Here is a 20,429-nt window from a genome sequence, read left to right on the forward strand (position 1 = left end):
ACGCCCTCTCACGAGGTGTGATCGTATTACCGGTTGTCGAAACGCTAGATTGCCGCTTCATCGTAGACATCGCATTTGAAATTCCTGCCTGCGCGTACAAGTCCGCGCGAGCGAGCACGCGCGCTTTCTCCCTTCCGCTATTTTTCGTTTGTTCGTTTATTTGTCCGCCCCCGTCTTCTTTTTTCGCCATCTCTTCCTTCGCGCGCGCTGCTGTGTTGCGCGCAATTACAAATTCATATACGCGCAGGTCGTTTAACCGGAACGGTCTTTCCTCCATGCATAAATAATACCGCTGCGGAGAGTCGCGCGCGCGCGCGAAAGAGAGAGAGAGAGAGAGAGAGAAGGAGAGGCCTCCTTTTTGCGATTTGCGATAAACAAAATCCTGCCGCCCCCTTTGGGCGCTCCGGTCGCGCACGCACCGTCGCGCGAGCGCGCAGGACGAAGTCGCATTGTGAATTAAGTCTTTGAAGTCTCTCCACTACATATTTCGTCCGCGGGAGAGATTTATAATATGTATGTGCGTGGAACAACCTGCGCCAACTTCTGTATCCAACCAGTTCTTCCTACTATGGTTATGATCGTATATCCTGCTGTCGAGATGTAAGAGTCCGATTGCTATCTCGCGCACTGTATAAATAACGCTCAACCTCCCGGGCTTCCTCCAGCTAATCCGTGGCGGATTTTTGCGCGCTCGCGCGCTCACGCTCGCGCGCAGGGTGAAACATATTTCTCGCCTATCGAATTTCCGAAGATCGCGCTCCCCGTCAACGAAGAGACGCCGCCGAGCGGTCGCCGCGCCGGCAAATGGAAGGGCGAGGAGTGCTTAAGCGCGAAAGACGTGTCGAAGACGCGGCAGGTCGCGTTGTAAATCATATACGGTAGAAGCTATCTCGTACACGCGAGCCAATTTGTAATTAAGCCAGCTTCGCGCCGCTCGACAATGGAGAAAGTCGCGTCCCGCATGTAACGCCTCCGTCGTAACGCTCGAGGGCTCGTTCCGGCTGAATTCTAAAGGCGCGCGCGCGCTCGACGACGTCGTTTGTACAGGTGCGCACGTTCGCGCTTGCCAAATCCGCGATAAAGTGCGAAGGAGGAAAGAAAGAAGGAGATGAAAAGAAACGCGCGCGATCCGAAAACTATCAGCCCGACACGGTTCTCTCGTGAGTGAGTCGTTGCAAGTAACATTTGCAATAATTAATACACAACTCGGCGAGCACGAAATACGGCGGCGCTCGCGAGCGCGCGCGCGCGCGCGCGCGGGCGGCGCGGGATTAATCACTCATAAAGTTCCCGATGCATTGAATGCGGGTATAACCGGTTTCGCCAACCGGGTTGCACACGACAACAAAGCAACCCACGCCGAAGATAAAGTGAATACGAAGTGCGTATCATAAACATATACTTATATCCACGCGCATTACCGCTGTTTGCACTTCGTCGCCCCTCGCGTTATTATCCAACTTGCCTTGTTAGAGCGCACAACCTCGGGACGTCACACGGCGGAGTTTTCCGCTTTCTCGCTTTTCGCCAAAGTATCGCCCGCAACGTCCGGCGGTTCCAGTCTTATCACGGGTTTTCCAGCCTCGCAGCCTTTTGACGGACGATGTCGCACAGCAACATCCTCGAGAATTCATCATTTTCCCACGCGGGCAGACAGAGGGGCGGGGGAAGGGGGAAGTCGATGTCTCACGACGGCCGATATATCGAGTTTACGTCGCGCGATCCACGGGAGCGCGAAGTTGGCCGACCTCGGAATATGACGGAAGGGCACGTCGAGGCGTACGAGACGAAATTGGATATCAATTATCCCGGGATGATTATAACGTAAGCCGGGTGGGTCTTGGGTGAGCAAACAAACCGTTAGGATCGTCGGTAATTGGGTGGAAATTATTGCGTTCTCTCTCTCCCTCTCTCTCTCTCTCTCCCTCTCTCTCTCTCTCTCTCTCTCTCTCTCTCTCTCTCTCTCTCTCTCTCCCCCTCTCTCGGTAGTGCGGCTCGCTCTCGCGCCGCTCGCTCGCGTCTCCTCTCGTACCGCGCGCGCGGCACTACCCTCTCGCTTGTTTAGCCGAGACGATGACGAAGAGACGGGGACGGCGCGCGCGGCGTGTGTGGTGCGCGACTATAATTTTCTCTTAGGAAGTAAATTTCATTAATGCCGCCGGCGACCTAACCGACGCGCCGCAGCGATCCCCCTATGCGATAACGACGCCGAAAACCGGCCAAGGGCGATCGGTCCTGACGGTATCGACAGGGTGCTGGCAATAAAAACTAGTAGCCATCGGCTAATTTTTCTCTTGGCGCAATATTCCTCGCCCGAATACCGCTCCCCTCCTGCCTCGCCGCTTTTTCCCATCGATTTCACCTGTCTGCTTCTCTCTCTCTCTCTCTCTCTCTCTCTCTCTCTCTCTCTCTCCCTCCCTCCGTCTGCGCGCGCGTTCGGACAGAGGTCTCCCGTCTCATTTTTGATTTACCTTATTCTAGGCGCATAGCGTCGCAGCGGCTGCGAGCCAACCAATTAAATCCGAATAACGATCGGGTCGGCTCGGGCTCGGGCTCGGTGTGTGTTGCGTCGCGTTGCGGACCGGCGAATGGCGAATTTGCACGTATAAGCCCGTATTTCGGCGACAATTCGTGTGCGGGTGGGTAGATATGAGCGAACGCGCCTGAGGGCGGACGAACGCGCGGGCGACGGGCGGAGAGACGCACAGGTGTGTGGGAGACGGCAACATTTATTGGACCCCTCTCGCATGCCACTAAGCAATCAATAATTACGCGGGAGCTGGATTAATGTACAGACCGCGACGAAAGCGCCCGCGCGGCCGGATCGGCCGGGATTTTCGCGACGCGCCGCCACGCGGAAAGCCGCGCTGATGATATGCCCCGTCGCGATTAGAGGATATTTCTCGAGATTAATCGCTGCCCCCTTCCCCCCTCTCACTCACTGTCTCTCTCTCTCTCTCTCTCTCTCTCTCTCTCTCTCTCTCTCTCTCTCTCTGCCGGCTGTCATCGGAGAAATCTATGCGCGACAAGCTGCGTCCTGCGGCTGCGATTTTATTTCGCCGCTTTTCCGCGACAATTCGCGCGACTCCAGACTGTCGCAGCCCGGCGAGGATATTTCACGGGCCTTTTTATATTCATTCGGATTTTATCGTGTTTCCCTGTAGCGCAGGAGTATAGACTGTCGGTAGAGTTTATCTCGCTGCAGGAGACGTGGTAAATTTCTCAACAGCCTTCGAGCTGGACTTTATTTTCTGCGATATATATGATACACGCGCGATGCGAGCAAGATAATAAATCGAGACAGCGTGTCGACAAGTTCCTTTCGTTTCCACAAAATTCGATAGTAACTTTTACTGTAAAATTCTCGCCCCGTGTAGGCGAGTGTACATAACGAGTTTCGTAACGGGCGATTGTATCTCGCCGCTTATCTTGGCTCCATCTTTATCGCTTGCCAATAACACGCGCGCGAATCGGACGAATTGGGATCGAAGAATCCGGCGAAACCGCGACGTTTTCGCGCGGTAAAAAAGAAATCAAAACACGCAGCTTTATCCGGCAGCGCATCGGCAACGAACGGAGAACGGCGGACGCCGTAAAGCGCGATCGTGGTAAAAAGGAGCAGGAAGGAGCGAAAAGGAACGGCATCCGGGTTAGAGAGGGAGGCTAAGGTAGGAAAGCTATAAATAAGAGCTCGCGCGGCTGCTATTCATTAGCTATCCATGGCGCATTAAATCCGTAATGGCAGGCTAAACTACGCGCTCGCGGATGATTATACCAATTATCGGCGAAATACGGAATGTCGGCGTCTGTTTACATTCAATGCATGCCGCGTATCTCTCTCGCGCTTTGACGTTCTAACGCAGTCGCGATCGGTGAGAGCCGCACGCTCGCGGCAATTTCCTGTTTACATCACGCATGCACTCATCATCCTTCTTGTCGTCGTCGTCGTCGTCGTCGTCGTCGTCGTCGTCGTCGTCGTCGTCGTCGTCGTCGTCGTCGTCGTCGTCGTCGTCGTCGTCGTCGCCGTCGTCGTTGTTGTTAGGGAAGAGTGAGTTTGCCACGCGAAAAAGAAGCTTGGGAAATAGCCGATCATTAGACGCCGATTAAAACGGCGACACAGTTGGCCCGAGAGGCAGGGAGGGTGGAAGGCAGGGGGAAAAAGCGGGGAGGCTCGTAATGAACTGCATACGTTCTCACTCGACTCGCACTTTGAAAACCGCAAAGCGCCGGCAACGGAGCTGTGTAACGAGCAGCCACCGGCGAAATTTCGCCAATCTCGGTTGAACGCGCGGACTTGGGCTCGACGTGGGCTGACGAGCGTAAAACAGCACTTGCGCGTTATTGCGAATCACCGCTACGAGGGTTAAATTGTGGAGCGTGCGGGCGAATAGGACGGGATTCGACTGAAAGAAAAGACTGACTTTGCGATCGTTGCTTCCGAGTTTCATTTCATCGAAACGACGCCGACGAGCGCGATTAGATTGGAAGCCTTGCAAACTGGCGATAGTGAGTAAGCCACGCCGTGTGACAAATTAAAACTGGCGTCGGCGTGTCGTGTTTTTTTTTTCTCGATATTAATTGAACGCGAGCGCTACCGGCGCAATGCGCACCGCAACTACGCGAGCCGAGAGCTCGCCGATAGACAGGTATCTCGTTAAGCGAAAGAAGCGGGCGTCGTAAAACGTGACGTTTCGTCGAAAAATTGCATCGGTTTCCCCTCGTGTCCTCTCTCGTGACCGCCTCTCGTTAATTACGTTTCTCGAAGTACACGATAATTATTATTCGCCTCGCGCCGCGGAAGGGAGTCTTTCTCCGTCGCTCGGTGGATGCGCGAGAGGAACGGGCAGACAGTTTCATGGCGAAAGGAGAGAGGACACGCCTTCGTCGCCTTTAATGGAATGGCAAATAGCGGGCAGGAAATTTGCGCTTACCAGGCGCCTTCGAGCGCGAGATACAAAAGCACGCAGGAAATTCTAAGCAAAATAGCGGCGCGCGCGAACGCGTATAGGATCCGTTGATTCAATAGAAACTATTTGCACTGCCATTAGACTGGCCGATGCCGGCGCTATTGCCTGGTACACACAAGGAGATGGCGACGAGGGGGAAAAAAATGCGCGTAACGACTTGACACTATCGCGACGGAGCCTCGAATTTATCTGTTGCAACGGATCTCGCATCGTTGACGAATGAACGCGTTGCTAATAATAGACGCGCGTGTTCGCAGAACTTTGTCCGTTGGCCACGCGGCTCTTAGACGTCGCGAAAAGATGAAGGGTCGCCATTTCTTTCTCGGCATATTGCGCGAACGTATAATGTGGAATTTCAACGACCGGCGACGCTCGCGGAAGCTGATTCTTCATCAGCGAAAGCGAGACCACCAACGGCGTCGATACTTTGCCTGATGAGTATGAAATTAATATGCGACGTAAATTTTCAAGGCCCGGCCTCTCTCTCTCTCTCTCTCTCTCTCTCTCCCCCTCTCCGTCTCGACGAATATCGAGGCATAAGTCATCTTATTCTTCAGGCTTAATTCGAAATAAATTGACGGACGCGTGTTCGGCGATTTAATTAGACGCGATTCTCCAAGTATTTAATAAGAATTGACGATGCACAGCTAGAGGTAATTTATCCATAGTGGCCTTTCGCCGGAAAGATACCGGGCAAAAAATTCATCAGAGAATTTATCGTTAAAATTTCATGCGATCTTTTGTATATATCGCAGACAGTGAGCGTCGCTTAGAATAATAAACGGAGAGTGTCCACGGTTACAGCAGTTGCGTGAATTTCACGTGAAATTAAGTAAGAGTACGTTTCGAGAGACACGGTAATAGAATCCCACGGCCGTTTACCCCGCTGAAAATTCGCAAACGAATTCCGTTCGAGGAGAGCGCGCTCGAGCCGCCAGCGCCATGAGCGAATTAACGTTCACAGCACCGTCGTCGTCATCGCCATCGCCATCGCCATCGGCGTCGTCGTCGTCGTCGTCGTCGTCGTCGTGGCGCAGCGCGCCGGCAACAATCGCGATGCGCCGGATCATCTAATTTCCGGTTTCTATCTTGGTGACGTCTGCGGCATCCAAAATTACGTCCCATCAAAGATGCCGCGTACGCTAGCCGCGTCCGTCTATATGCGCGCATATTGTCTCTCCCACCTCGCACTACGAGGCACAATTTCCGTTCCACTTCCGGAAATGGATCCATTGTCCGATGTAATCGGAAGACAACAATATCGCGGCCGATGCATCTCTCTCTACCCTCCTGCTCCCTCCCTCTCTCTCTCTCTCTCTCTCTCTCCCCCTCTCTCTCTCTCTCTTTCTCTCTCTCTCTCTCTCTCCCTCGCTGTGGACGCGCGGGGATTTACCAATACAGAGACGTGCGCGCACGTAGCACCCACACACGCTAATGAGACACGCACGTGCACGTGCACGTCCACGTTGAAGCGTGTGCAATACGGACGTCTCGGGATGCGCTGGACATCTCCCGGCTTAATTAGGCGCCTAATGACGTATATTGACGTGTATTGACGTGCAAAATAGATAGACCACAACCGTCCGCTGAAGACGCGGTTTTATCGCTCGGATTTTCCACTTGGCGCTATTCGCTCACTCGTCCTTCTCTCTTTGTTGCACGACGCATCTGTGCACGCCTTCCGGCTCTCTTTCGCACGCACGCACGTACGTACGTCGTGTATGTTAAAAACTGAAAAGTCTACGCTACCGATTTCGTTGACTGCCCTTGACTAATCCACTCGCGTCAGAATATTCGTGCGATCATTTTTTGGAGCGCACGAGAAATTTTGCAAGTCGCGGGGTTTCCTACGAGAAAGTCACGCGTTTACGATCCGTCTTATTACGTTCGACGTCGATCGAACGACATATATGAGGGGTGCCGAAAAGTCTTTTCATATTCTAAAGCCCTCAATTTCCGTGCTTATATAGTACCGGTTCTTAATTTTAATTCAGAATTAATTTAAATTTCAAGTCAGTCAACAACATTTCTTTATTGTGTGCGTCAATTTTCATTAAGATCGAACTTACTCTTGAAAAATGGCAGCGTTTGAATCAAGTGAAGAGCACGGAAAAACGAAAAGACTTTTTCCGGTACTCCTAATATTTTTCAAACCTCCCAACGAGAGAAACCAAATTTCAAAGGTAGGGAAAGGCGCGAATATCGTAAAGTGGAAAAGAATCCCCGCGAAAAATCTCGCCGCGCGCGCGCGCGCGCGCGTTCTAGGACTTGTCGTCCTTCGATCGGCCAACGCGCGTTGCGTCGAACGTGACATCAGTAATTTCGAGGCTGATGTTTCTCCTCGCGGTTTTGCACGTCGCAGCCGTCCGCGACGTCTAGATGACGGTACGATACACTAACGAGAATATAATTCGCGCATCGTCCCACACAAACGTAACTCTCCCCGCGCACGCGCGCGTTACGTAGTTACCACGAATCATAGCCCAGTCGCTTTGATATTCATCGTTTAACCGTCGACTATTAACGGTAGCGTATCACGCGACGATAAATTCATCACGGCAGCGCGCGCGTCACACAATTCGTTCGCAACGAGCGTATTGAAACACCGTGTCAAACGCTCGTGTCGCGCCACGTCGCGCCGCGCCGCGTCGTCTCGCGGAAACGCGCGTAACGGATAATCCGCGAGCGCGTAATTGGCGAGCGGCACGTATTCTCAAAACGCCGCGTAATTATCGCTCGTTTTGTACGACCCGCTAATGAGAGAAATAATCGTCGCACCGCGACGACTCTCGTCCTCCCGACGAGAATATCGGCTCGCTCGCTCGCCCGCGCAGTCGGGGCGTGTTCGGACTGCCGCGCTCTCCGAGCGTCCATCGTGTGCAAATTAACGCGTGTGTTTGATCGCGTACGGTATCGGTACATCTCCGCTATCGATCCGCCGGAGCGACATACTCTCGTACACGTACGTCGTCGAGTACGTCGCTCGCGAGCGGTTTCACGTCGGCGCGCATCCCGGATATCGCGGGCGTGAATTAACGCGAGAATTAGCGTGAGAATGAGCGCGCGCGCGCCGCCCGTTTCACGAAACGTCGAACCTCCCATGCGCGCGCGTGCGCGTGCCTTGCAAACGAGCGCGAGATGGATACGCGCGCTAATGGAGGCGCACAGGACTGACAGATCGCGTTGGAGATGCGATCGGAACCGGCAGGCTCGATGAATCGAGACGGGGATGAGTGGGCCGGGCCGGGCCGGCTGAAGGAAGCGTGTGAGTGTGAGCTGAAACACGCCAGCTGAAAAATTGGCGGGGCTCGAATGAAAGCGCGGGAGGAGTGTTTGTCGCGGGCGCTTTGCGCGGCGAAATCGGTCGCGAAATTCCGCGTGCGTGGGTGCGCGGAGCCTTAATTAGACACGAGGCGCGCCACGTGTAATATAGGAGGCAATATCTCTTATGATAGCCGCGTGTCGGCCCGCGCCGAAACGACCATTGGCGACTGCGGCATTGTCACGCTGCGACAGTCCGATTTAAAAACGAAAACGAAGAGAGAGAGGGAGAGAGAGAGAGGTGAGGGATTTAATTTGAAAATAATTTAGAGAGAATGTCGGATTTTTTTCTCTCTTTCTCGCGCTCGCGGAATGCGGTGTGTGCCGAAACGAAGAGCATCGGTAGTTTATTAGAGACTCTCTTCGAGAAATTTGCAAATTTTAATAGTTTCCCCGAATTTGACATATATCGTTTGTGCCCAAACTCAATTGTGTTTCTGTCTCTCGGTGGAATTGTGCCCCGCGAAAAAGATTTCCCAGAAAGACCTCCAAACCCCAATAGATCATTCGACTTTGATGTATTATTAAAACTATTGGCAAAATATCCGCGGCGAAATAACATATATTTCTTTCGGAACCGTGGTAAATCCACGATAGAGCAATAAATCGCGGGGAAACGGCACACTCGGGAAGGGATGTAATAGAGAAAACGATGAGGCAAGCATTCGAATAGAAGCGGCCGTAGAATCATTTATCTTTTAGCTCCGATTAGCGTGCAGATAAACGCAATCCCGGGATATCTCATTAGGTCATTTAGTCGGGAACAGCGTCGATCGCGCGGACGGAGAGAGAGAGAGAGAGAGAGAGAGAGAGAGAGAGAGAGAGAGAGAGAGAGAGAGAGAGAGAGAGGGAGGGAGGGAGGGAGAGAGAGAGAGGGAGGGAGGGAGGGAGAGAGAGAGAGAGAGAGAGGGAGAGAGAGAGAGAGAGAGAGAGGAGAAAAAGACGGCTACAATTTTCGAGAGCTACATATTTACCCGCGACGACGACGACGTTGGCGCGACATTTCCCGGAGACGCGTGTCTCTGGAAGTTGCGGCGAGCATACGCGCGCAATGTATGCATGCCGCGAATAACTCGGTCGAAAATACGGAAGAGAGGCGCCTTGCTCGCTCACGCGCGCCCGCTTACGCGATAGTTAATAATTTTCCTCGGTGAAGCGTCGTGATTGAGCCGGTCGAGGGGGGACGACATATTGATTACGCTACGTGACGCGAAAGTCTGAGCTGCTCGCGCGAGGAGGTAACGTCATCGCCGGCCGGCCGAATTGTGGCGGACTAATCACTCGGTAGAATTATTATTGCACGTTTTATTGACGGCGGACGTACGCTCGGCCAGCGCTCGTTTTCGTGGAACGGTACGCCTCTCCGCGGATCGAAGGAAAAATAATAACACGAGCGCGCGCGGCGCGATTATTATGGATTGCAAATGCAGGAGATCTGCTCTCGGTGCCGTCCGCGCGCGCGTGGATCACCGTGTTCGGGGATAAGTGATACATGCGCCGCGAACGGCATTGTCCGCGTGTGCGATCGCGATCGCATCGTGTTCAGGGTGGTCTGGAAGCCGCGTCGAACTCGATCGCGTCGATCGCGTCTTGGGCTCCCCTCATCCGAAATTACATTAGCCTATAATTTCCTAACGTGGCGTGAATGAAAAGCCAAAGCGATGCGCGCGATCGTATCTCATGTCAGACGGAAGTAAAAGAATTAAGATGGAGCCGCACAATGACGTCCTGCGTGAAATTTCTTCGATTTGACGCAGCATTGTATAATTTTCGAAGCCGGAGTTCCTCGGAGGGAACATTTGACGGGGTGTCGTAAAAACTGAGCGGACAGAGTTAACTTTTGTGTTTGAAATTAGATTGAAGCACGTGATTGTTCTTGTCCGTTTCGTAACGCTGCAGCTTTATTTTCCCATTATATTTCCGTCGGCGAGATTCGCCGCGAGAGGCGGCTCCGAGAAAGAGAGAGAGAGAGAGAGAGAGAGAGAGAGAGAGAGAGAGAGAGAGAGAGAGAGAGAGAGAGAGAGAGAGAGAGAGAGAGAGAGAGAGAGGGAGAGGGAGAGACAGACGTAGAAACAGAACGCGCTTTATTTTGTAACACAGTACTTTAATTTGCCTTCGTCGTCGTAGATCTGAATTTCGGCTGAGCGTTTCTATTCGAGCCATTTCTGCCTTCCGTTTCCAAGTCCAACGATAATCCTTCGTACAAGGTAAGCGAGACCTTCGTACAAGGTAAGCGAGACAACGCTGATTAACAATCGCTACTGCACCGGACGAGCCGAGATTGCGCGCTCGAGATTACGATAGAACTCGGAATCGAAAGGAGAGATAATTCGATGCGTTATTATGGCGCGGCTGAGAGCACTGTAACGCGATCAATAATACGCGCCGACTGACACGGAGATTACGCGTTGGATCGCGGCAAGCGGGACTCACGGAGCCGAGGTCTATACACGGGGGCGAGCCGAAATTTCCACACGGGGGGAATAATATCACAGCCTTCTTCCGCACGCAAAATTTCTCTGCAATCTTAGCATATTTCTCACAACGCGGGAGCAAACCTACGCGTCTCACCTCTACGACAATCGTAGACAGACTTTATCGAAGCAAAGCGCAGCGCATTTTTTTAACAAGCTTGAGAGAGCTTCCAGTCCCCGAAACGCCCACGAAGCACGTGTGAAACGTAAGGACGATGAATGACGCGGCGGAAAGTCCGTCGCGTCGGTCGCACGAATTTCTGGCGCAATTTTCGCCGTGAAATTCCCCTCTCCGTGCGGACAACGTCGTGCCGATGAATTATCGGAGTAATTATCGATCCACCGCGCCGGCGATTCTCGCGCTATCGGGCCGAGCGAGCCGGCGAAGCCGGGGGTGCTTCCAACACGACCACCCCGTACATTCGCGCGCGGCCGACGGCTATCGCGGACAGCTAGGCGCAGTTAGCGCATGCACGAGACGCAAAGGCAAAGGGCCGTGCGCTAGGCCGAGAGAGCTAGCGCGCGCATATATGTATGTACATGGACGTGCACACGTGGGGTATGTACGTATCTCGCGTATGTAGCGTGCAGGCGTAATTATACGTACACAAGGAACACACACACACACATACACGTGCACATACACGGAGAAGGCAAGTCACGGTCGCACCTGCTCGCCGTACCGACAGCAGGCGCGTCCTATTGGACGACGCACCGGTCGACGGACGGACGGACAAACGAACGGACAGACGCACATATACCGGTTATTGTCCTGTCCCAGGAAGAAGCAGGGCCTGCCCTATCGGCTTCGTTAGCACTCGATTCCTATCGAAGGATGTTTCCTACGATCTCCATCACTTGTCATATTTCTTTCTCGTGCTTCCCCCCGTCCGCCCTCCCTCTCTTCTCTTGCGCTCTCTCTCTCTCTCTCTCTCGCGCGCGCGCGCGCGCGCGCGTCCTGTTTTACGTCGTTGTTTGCGAGTCGTCGGCTTCCAGCCTGCATGTTCGTCGCGGCCGACGAGCGCGAGGCGGTAAACGCGCCGATCATTATGATTAAGAACGCGTAAGATCTCGCGCGAACGTGTAGCATGCGGAGAGGTTGCGATTCTTCTCCCCGCGTCTTGCTGATAAAGAGATGTGTCTCGCGAGCAAAATGGAAACTGTCCGTCGACTTGTCGGCGGCAGGAGGATGAATGATTTCGAACGGCACGGCAGCGCGGAAAAAGCGCGCGTGGTACACCCTGTACATTTACGTACACTTACGTGCCGTAATAAAATTTCATTACAGCGAACGTCGACGAAATGTAATTTTCGCCGTAATAAAATCTAATTAAATGCCCGGCTAATACCTACACCTATATGGCTATAATCCCATAGCCATAACAAAATTTCAATACATCAGTAAACTCAATTTCGGCATTCGGGGGGTAATCAACTGCTACGGCGGCGTGTGATTGTAGCGAAACTTCGCTGTACGCGCAATTTTTGGCGGGCCGATAACATCCGCGGGAAATAAACGGCTCTCCCTCTGCCTCTCTCGCCCGCGCGCGTCTCGAGCTCGCGCCTGAAGAAAGCGCGTACCTAATTTCTGGATACTCGATGGTCAACCTGATGATGATCGTCCTTTCGTCCTCCCCTTCGCGAAGAGACAAAAGTTCGCAACGTTCGAGAAACTTCCATCTCTCTCGCACGTGAAATATCTCTTTCATCGGTAAGACGCTTGTTGCGCTATTACGTATTAGTCGGAGCAAGGTTTCACGCGTTCTCTTAATCGTGACGATCGCGACGCGAACGCGAGCGCATTCCGAACATGCGGTTTTATCGCGAGAAGCGTCCGAAGCGCGAAGGAATCGCGGAAATGCGGCGTGCCGGCGACGCATTACGCCGCTTCCGACGTAATTTCTCACAGCACTCGGCTCGATATATCGAGCCGATACGTCGGGATCGCTACGAGTACATGTGCGCGCGCGAACGAGAGCAGCGACCGGCGCGCCCGGACGTCGAGCGAATCCTTTTACCCTCTCCTGCAAGCCGACCCAACCAACCACCGTCTCGTCTCGATAACCAAAACAGACGAGTGGTTAAATTGCGATCGCGACGTCGCGCGGCAAAAAGTGCGGCCGGCCGCTCGTAAAATGTCATTACATTGTGGAGGATATCGTGCGGCAGATGGCCGCCGCCGTCGCCGCGACTTACTGGATGAGCGCAGAAACGCGCGAAGTACCGGTTGCAGCGAGTGACGACGACGATTAGCATTTCCGAGCCGGGGAAGCGACATTTTACGACGGCGACGGGAGGCGGTCGTGCAAATAAATGACAAACTGCGAGCCGAAGCCGCGCGGATCGAATCGAAAGCTCCGTCGAGCGTCGCCGTCGACGATCTCTCCCGATCACCGGCTGTTTCTTATTAATCGACAACGACGACGACGACGACGACGACGCGCGCGCGGCAACCGCCACCGAGCGGCGGCGGACTTGTTTGAACGAAAACTCTGCGCGCGCTCGCAGCGGCAGTCACGATACGTAATATATTTGCCGCGCGAAAGTCGTCCCCGCTCGGACTGGATCGCGTTATCTGGCATTTCGCAAGCGCGATGATTAACTTCGCACTTAATTAACAGTTATCGCGCGTACAGTTATCGAGGCGTAACGCTCCGTGATATCCGTGAGTTGTTGGGGACTTACAAAGTTGGTCGGATCGTGCCGATGATTCCGTCGCTGAGGCAAAGATGAGTCATTTTGCGGACGTGGAGTCAGTTACCTGAAACGACGACAGAAATAACGACGCTAGAGACACTTTGAGCGTGGCGTGTTCTGGCATGGAAAGAACGTCGTATATAACATTTTTCCCATGTAAACGTTGAAATCTGCCGCTAGAGCAGAAGTAGTTCGTCGCAGGAATTTATCTCGTCAAGGAACATGGTTGAAAATTGTTGAGTAGTAGTGTGCAGCCTTGGACTTTGGTTCGAAACGAAATAAATCGAGGCAGAATCGAGGTGTGATCCTCGCAGAGGAATCCTTTCCTGCGACCAAGATTCTCTCGCCAAGATTGATTTGGTCGCTACCCAATTAGCGCCGTTTGACTTCTCTCTCGCGATCGCTCAGAGCAACGCGGCTAAAAGTCCGACCAACATTCGCGAGCTCCCGCGACACTCCCGGCTGCCGTCGAACGCCGCCGCTTCGTTATGCTTCGTTTTCTCCCTCTCCCGGGTCGATCGGGGGCACCACCAGCCCCCGATTCCCGGAGGTAGCGCATTATCGGGATTAATCGCCGCACGCGCCCCGGTAAATTCGTTGCTCTCCTCGAAACACGCCACTGCCGCCGGACCTAACGAATCGCCCGGTATGATTGATACGTCCGTGCGTTATCTGCAGCATCTAACGAACGGGGCCAGGGGGATCGTTCGTTAGCCGGTCGGTGTTTACAATTGGAGAAGCCCGTAGAAACGATTCCCGACATAGTAATTATCACCTCGACTGGGACCACTTTCGAGCCGCCGCCGCCGCCGCCGCCGCCGTTGCGCGTGGACGGCGAGCCCGCAGCCGCGGCTGCGCCGAATCGGCAGGCCGCATCGGGCGCGCCTCTCTCGCCTACTTAACAAACTGCTACTAAATTACAGTTTCCGAGATGGGCAGAGGCAGGGAGAGAGAGAGAGAGAGAGAGAGAGAGAGGGAGAGAGAGGGAGAGAGAGGGAGAGAGAGGGAGGACGGTGGCCCGTTACTTTGCATAAAAAATTATATGGCCTCTCGGAAGGGCGAAGGGCGCTTCCGTTCTATTTTGACGAAACCACGAGTTGTACGAGTTGTGTGTATACGTGTGTCTGTGTGCGTGTGTGCACGCGCACGAGAAGAGAAAAGGAATACGGTTGCGGCGCACAGTCAGGCCGCCGAACGATACGTTCGCTCGGGCCGCTCGCTCGTTAGGAGATGGAGGAAACGATATATGGCCCACGGTGATGGGCACGACTAATTATTTCCACGGTTTGTCTTCCGGCTTTTCTACGGCGCGGTCGTATTTTAATTTCGCCTCTCCCGCGCATCGCGTGCAAGCCACCCCCTGCCTCGGCCGTCTCATCTCCCGAGTTCGAATAAATTCTTCCTTTCCAACAACGTCCGCCGCTACGGGGATCTCTCACGAATAAGCTATGCTCGGCGCGATCGTAAATCCCAACGTCCCTAAAATACGATCGTCACCCGAGAATTCGGCTTTATATTTAAACGAAGACCGACGAAAGCAAGCGCGCGTGAGCGTTTTCTCCTTCTTTCGCCGTCCACAAACATCTTCGCCAACATCTTCAGATCGGAGCGCTGCGAAAGGACAGGAGGAGTGTCTCTCTGAGGGCGAGCTGAAGAATCGCGAGGAGCAATTTTTACGGACGATAGGTAGCATTTGCGGAAATACAGTCGCTCGCGCTCAGATCGTCGAAACAGCGCGCGCGAGCGCAGCCGATCAGCGAAACACTTTCGGGCCAAGTCACACTTAGATATCCCGTATAATCACGGAGTTTTGAGAAATGGCAGTACAGATTGCTTCGCGCCAAGTGACCGTTCTCGTACGTATGACAGATTTCTTCGTTCCTCTGCCGAGCGCTGGAGCGAGCACTTTGAGCAAAGTCTCATCCAAGATGACTGAATGAAACTGACAGCCCCTTGGCTGTCGACGGACTATGCGTGTTGTTGGACAGCGGAGGCAGGCACTGCGGTATATTACAAGACTGCACACCTCCGCTGGCCAACATTGCGCACTGCTCGTCGTTGCCAAGAGATTGTCAATAGACTCGGACAAGCTTGGACGACGTCTCATCTAAAGAGCTCGCTCCATCGTGTGACACACGGTTATTTGTCAATGTCTTTTCGTTAATGTCTTAATAATTTTATTGTGGTCATTTACACAATAGCAGAGGGGCCTTTTCATTCATCTGGACGAGTTCTACCTGCACACGAGCGCCGAGACACCCAGCTCCAGATGTCCTGCGCGTTGCACGTATATAGTGCTGCACGTTATAACGCATATATATGTATATATACGTTCTGGAAGAACGTTCTAGAACATATATATACATATATCTGGAACTTTCCAGAAGATTCTGGAATTCAGTTTCTAGAATCTTCCAGAAACTCTCAATTCTAGAAACTGAAGTTCTAGAATTCTCCGGAACATTCTAAAATATCAGTTTCTTTAATTGAAAGTTTCTAGAACCCTCTAGGATATTCCAGAAGATTCTGGAATTTTGCAGAACTTTCTGGAATTTTCTAGATAATTCTAGATACTCTGTCACCCCGTCTTTCCGTCATTAAACCGATAGGCGGTGACGGTGGCGGCGGTGAGTCTAACGCAATGCAATAAATATAGACGGACGATACCGGAGATTATACGCGTGCATCTGCGACCGGCAATTTGGTCACGACGTACCGACTTTGATCTATTCTCGGTGTCGAGCCATGCGCGGCCACACCGGAGACACGAGCGACCCACCTGCGAAATACTGCGAAAACATTCCGGTTCCGCGTAAAGCCGGCTTTTAGAGTCACGTGTGAATTATTGCCGTCGCGAATCTTGTCTAATTTCGAACTAACGATATAGCGGATTTAATTACGGTTTTATATACGCGCAACTAACGCCTCGATAATTATTATCTGGGATGACATTAAATCGACTTGTTTAATCTTTTTTACGTGTCATCTTTCTACCTCATATTTATTATATATTATTTTTTTTATTCTACATTATCTTTACCTTTTCTTATATTATAAATTTATTATATTATATCCTTGTAACATAAATTTGTCGCACATTATTTCATAAAATATTTTACAAAAATACGTACAAAATACGTGATTACCACCTGTCGCGATATTCTCTGTGATGGGATTCGGTCCTTAAAGTTCCCTAATTATCGCTCTTGATCTGGACGCGATCATCACCCGGCTTCACCTTCTGCTTTCCGCGTAAGAAAGACAACATGACAGGAGCGAAGCGAGATAAAAATACACGAACGAGCCGCAACATGCAGATGTACCCAGCTGCCTTATCACCTCGTGCGCTCCGAGCATAATGCACTTGCCTTACACTTTTGCCATGGTGTTCCCGTTCCTTCGCCGTAACGATTGCACGCGTATACGCGTGCGGCACGATTAATGGCGGTGAAACGACTTTATTACACAGCGGTCGGCCGCTTCGAGGTGGCCCGCCGCTGGACGACGTCCGCGAACGCCTAATTAATATCTAGGTCACAAGACGGGGAACGGCTTTAATTGCCTGTGGCTACCGGCGGACCAGTGATAAATAAGCGTCTTATTCTGTGCGCCCAGCACGAGAAGTACCAAGCATGCTCCTCTCGCGAGCCCGCTCGAACTCAAGTCAAGACGCCTCGCCAAGAGATCTACGAGGCCTCGAGGGATACAAGAAAGTTGAAAAGGAGAAATGGATTGATAAATATACCGATGCCACGCACGCGACTTTTTCTCGCGCGAGGAAGGGAGGCATTAATTTACCAGAGAAGAAACACGTGTAAATGTTTGCCGGCGAACCGGCGGTGGACACCCACGCGCGGCGTCTGTCGCGTCATAAAGTCGAATTCCCGATTACATTTCGACGATCGCGCGCGCAATGTGGCTCCTGTGCGTATTTGTTGTAGTCATTCACGGATAATCGACGAAAGGATCAGATGGATTTGAGGGACACGCGCGCGACACGGGCGGATAATTAAAGAAACATAATATCGCGGGGACGCTTGCGGAAGGTTCCGCTTCCTCCTCCTCCTCCTCTTCTCGGCCGATACCTCGTTATACGCGGGAGACACCTTTGTCTCCTTTGTTCCCGAAACGCACGCTAAACGGTTACGGGTGCGAAACGTAACGGTCACTTCGCAAGTAATACGAAAAATGCGCGGCACGCGCCCTCGGGCGGCTCGTTTGAGTACGAAGTCACGTGAGTCCGGAATATTCGCGGAGAGAGGCAGAGAAAGAGAGGAAGAGGAAAAAAAACGACCACGCGAGGGCCGAAGAGGGGAGAAGGGCGAGACAACCAGTCGCGCGATGGTAGATTTGGAAATCAAGATTCCGACTTGATGGATGCGACCTCGGGGGTGGATGTGGGAGTGGCGAGAGGGTGCGCTGCTAACGCGCCTTAAATCCGACTCGTGGAATTCTCTGATACGTGGCTGCGTTCTTGGCATTCTTACACGCTCGCACACGGAAAAGCCTCGGCGAGGGAGGAAGGGAGAGGAGAGAAGGGGAGAGACAGAGAGAGAGAGAGAGAGAGAGAGAGAGAGAGAGAGAGAGAGAGAGAGAGAGAGAGAGAGAGAGAGAGAGAGAGAGGTTTCTCTTCTTTCTCGACCAACCGCTACGTAGCGTCTCAGACATGCGTGCTACTATCGGAACGCTACACGCACGCACATGCACGCGCTACAGGAAACATATTTCAAGTCGTCGCATCGCGACGAAACTGAAAAACTTTACGTCTCGTCGTTGCCTATATATCGCGAGCGCGCGACGACGCTATCTCGCGTTACTTAACTACTATCCAATTTGACTGTTTTATTCAATTAATTCAATTATTTATTGTGAGCCGCGCGTGGGAAGCGTGTACGCACGACATTCATTTCGTCGTGAAAATACGTTATTGCGTTATGTAGAATACGCGCCGAGCAATCTGGGACAACATTGTACAAGGTGCCCCACAAAAAAGCGATTTTAATCGCGACATGACCCTCGGGCAATTTTGATCTCATCTCAATTTCAATTCTGATCTCGACGGAAATACCGAGGAGGAAGTCACCGTGACAATTTTTCAAACTTGCGCGTCTCCGCGAGTAAAACACGAGTTAAGATTTTATTAGAGCCCGCTTTACACATTCGCCGAGAGATCTCGCTGTCTGTTCTCTCGTGATTTGCAAGAAGCCCTTCGGATTTCGGAAGACTTTGGAAATTTCCGTCGAGAAAAAAAGCAACTCCGGATTCGTGCGGAGTCCGCGATTACGATGGAGTTTGCGAATTATACACGACGCGTGTGATACTCGCGCGGAGACGTCGAAATCGATTTCCCATTTGCCGCGGGATTTAGAAAAAATACCGCGCGCAGGGGAATCGGTAAACCGAAGCAGGATTACAGTCTGCCGTCCGCGTCGACACTTTTGAGTCGTCCTGTAAGGGCGTAACCGACTACGGCTATAGCTATTCCTCGAAACTTTCGGAATAAGATGACGGCGGAGCCCAGCCTTATCCCGGGGAGAGTAAATCGAGGCGTATGCTAAAATGGAACTGTACAAAGTACCATTTCATAAATCTTGCCCGGAAAAGTGTGCGTCGCGAGGAAAGGCGAGGAGGGAAAGAAAGCTGTTGATAGATGAGGAATACCGTTGATAAAAGAGGACCCCGGAGAGGAGTGTCGCGGGGCCGGGTGGTCGGGCATTATTTCGGAGGCTGCTGCATGATATTATAAACCGAGCGCGCGGGAGGACCCGCGTTCCCGTCTGAAAACTCTTCCGGCACGTGCGTGAATCTTTTTCTCCTGCCTTCTCCCTTCCACTTCTCCCCCTCTCTCTCTTTCTTCCACCCGTTCCTTTTATCGCGCGTAAATTTTCTCAAAAACCAACCATCTCGCATTCACGAACTGACAATTACAAAGTGCTCTCGATTCCTCGCCTTTCCTCTCTCTCTCTCTCTCTCTCTCTCTCTCTCTCTCTCTCTCTCTCTCTCTCTCTTTGTTTCCTCTATTCTCACTCGTAGCTTGCTTCGTAGCAACTGGATATTACGAGGCTCGTGCGTTTGGGGTAAAATCAACGAGACCACACGACGTCTTCAAAAATCGCGATGTTGGCGAAATATTTAGCCTCGCCGAATGCGCCGCGCAATTTTCGTAACACGCTTGATTACACGTTCTCATGTTTCGTAAAAACAGAAGAAGGGAGGGTGGGATAACTAGTTGCAGAATAATATTATATTTCACGGGGCTGCATCGTTGAGGAAGAACAATGCGATGCCGCCGCCGCCGCGCCCGCCGCCGCCGCTGCCGCTCATAGGCGGCCCCGCAGGTTAACGTAAACTTTTAATACGCGGCTGGAGTAATTGCTTCGCCGTCGCTCGCGTATAGGCGGCGTACGTCGACCGGGGTATTGCGAGGAGGGTAAAATAGCGGAAGAAAAAGGGATGAGGGAACAATATATCAGGAGAAGTTGGCAGAAGGGCGGAGGCTTTTGCGAGAAAGTAGCGGGCTTCGTCGGCCCCGTTTCTTTTTACTCCGAAGCCAAGGAGAATCCCGAATAATCCGCCTGCAAGGATTATCCCATCCCTCGCTGATGCTCTCTCTCCCTGTTTCATATAACTCCGAATATCGTGAACTCTCCGTCACGCCGGAATAATTCGATCTCACCTTAAAACAAATTTCTGCCCCGTCTCGCCCTGTCGACGCACGAGTCTCTTTCTGTCTATCTAGTCCAGTCTAGTCTTTGTCTACCTAGTCTCTGTCTCTGTCTATCTAGTCTAGTCTAGTCTCTGTCTAGTCTAGTCTCTGTCTAGTCTAATCTCCTGTCCTCGTCCTCGTCCTGCTTCTCTCTCTCTCTCTCTCTCTCTCTCTCTCTCTCTCTCTCTCTCTCTCTCTCTCTCTCTCTCTCTCTCTCTCTCTCTCTCCCTCTCTCTCTCTGTTTCTCTATCGCAGTTTCACCGG

The 20,429-nt window shown here is 52.3% G+C and overlaps 1 protein-coding gene and 2 long non-coding RNA genes across 3 annotated transcripts in view; 1 reads left to right on the plus strand and 2 right to left on the minus strand.

Moving 5' to 3' along the window:
* Positions 1-20,429, minus strand: part of MESR6 (misexpression suppressor of ras 6) — a 720,981-nt gene that overhangs the window by 521,905 nt on the left and 178,647 nt on the right. The gene's annotated exons all lie outside the window — the stretch shown is intronic.
* The window catches only part of LOC112590421 (uncharacterized), a 186,783-nt gene that overhangs the window by 118,214 nt on the left and 48,140 nt on the right, over positions 1-20,429 (plus strand). The gene's annotated exons all lie outside the window — the stretch shown is intronic.
* LOC112590422 (uncharacterized) overlaps positions 1-20,429 on the minus strand; it is a 92,649-nt gene that overhangs the window by 57,061 nt on the left and 15,159 nt on the right. The window contains exon 2 of the long non-coding RNA XR_003114192.1: positions 13,448-13,523. This is a non-coding gene — a long non-coding RNA (uncharacterized LOC112590422). The remainder of the gene's footprint in view (positions 1-13,447; positions 13,524-20,429) is intronic.

This window comes from Harpegnathos saltator, unplaced genomic scaffold, assembly GCF_003227715.2.
Source record: "Harpegnathos saltator strain DR-91 unplaced genomic scaffold, Hsal_v8.6 scaffold80, whole genome shotgun sequence".
In the NCBI taxonomy this organism is placed as follows: domain Eukaryota; kingdom Metazoa; phylum Arthropoda; class Insecta; order Hymenoptera; family Formicidae; genus Harpegnathos; species Harpegnathos saltator.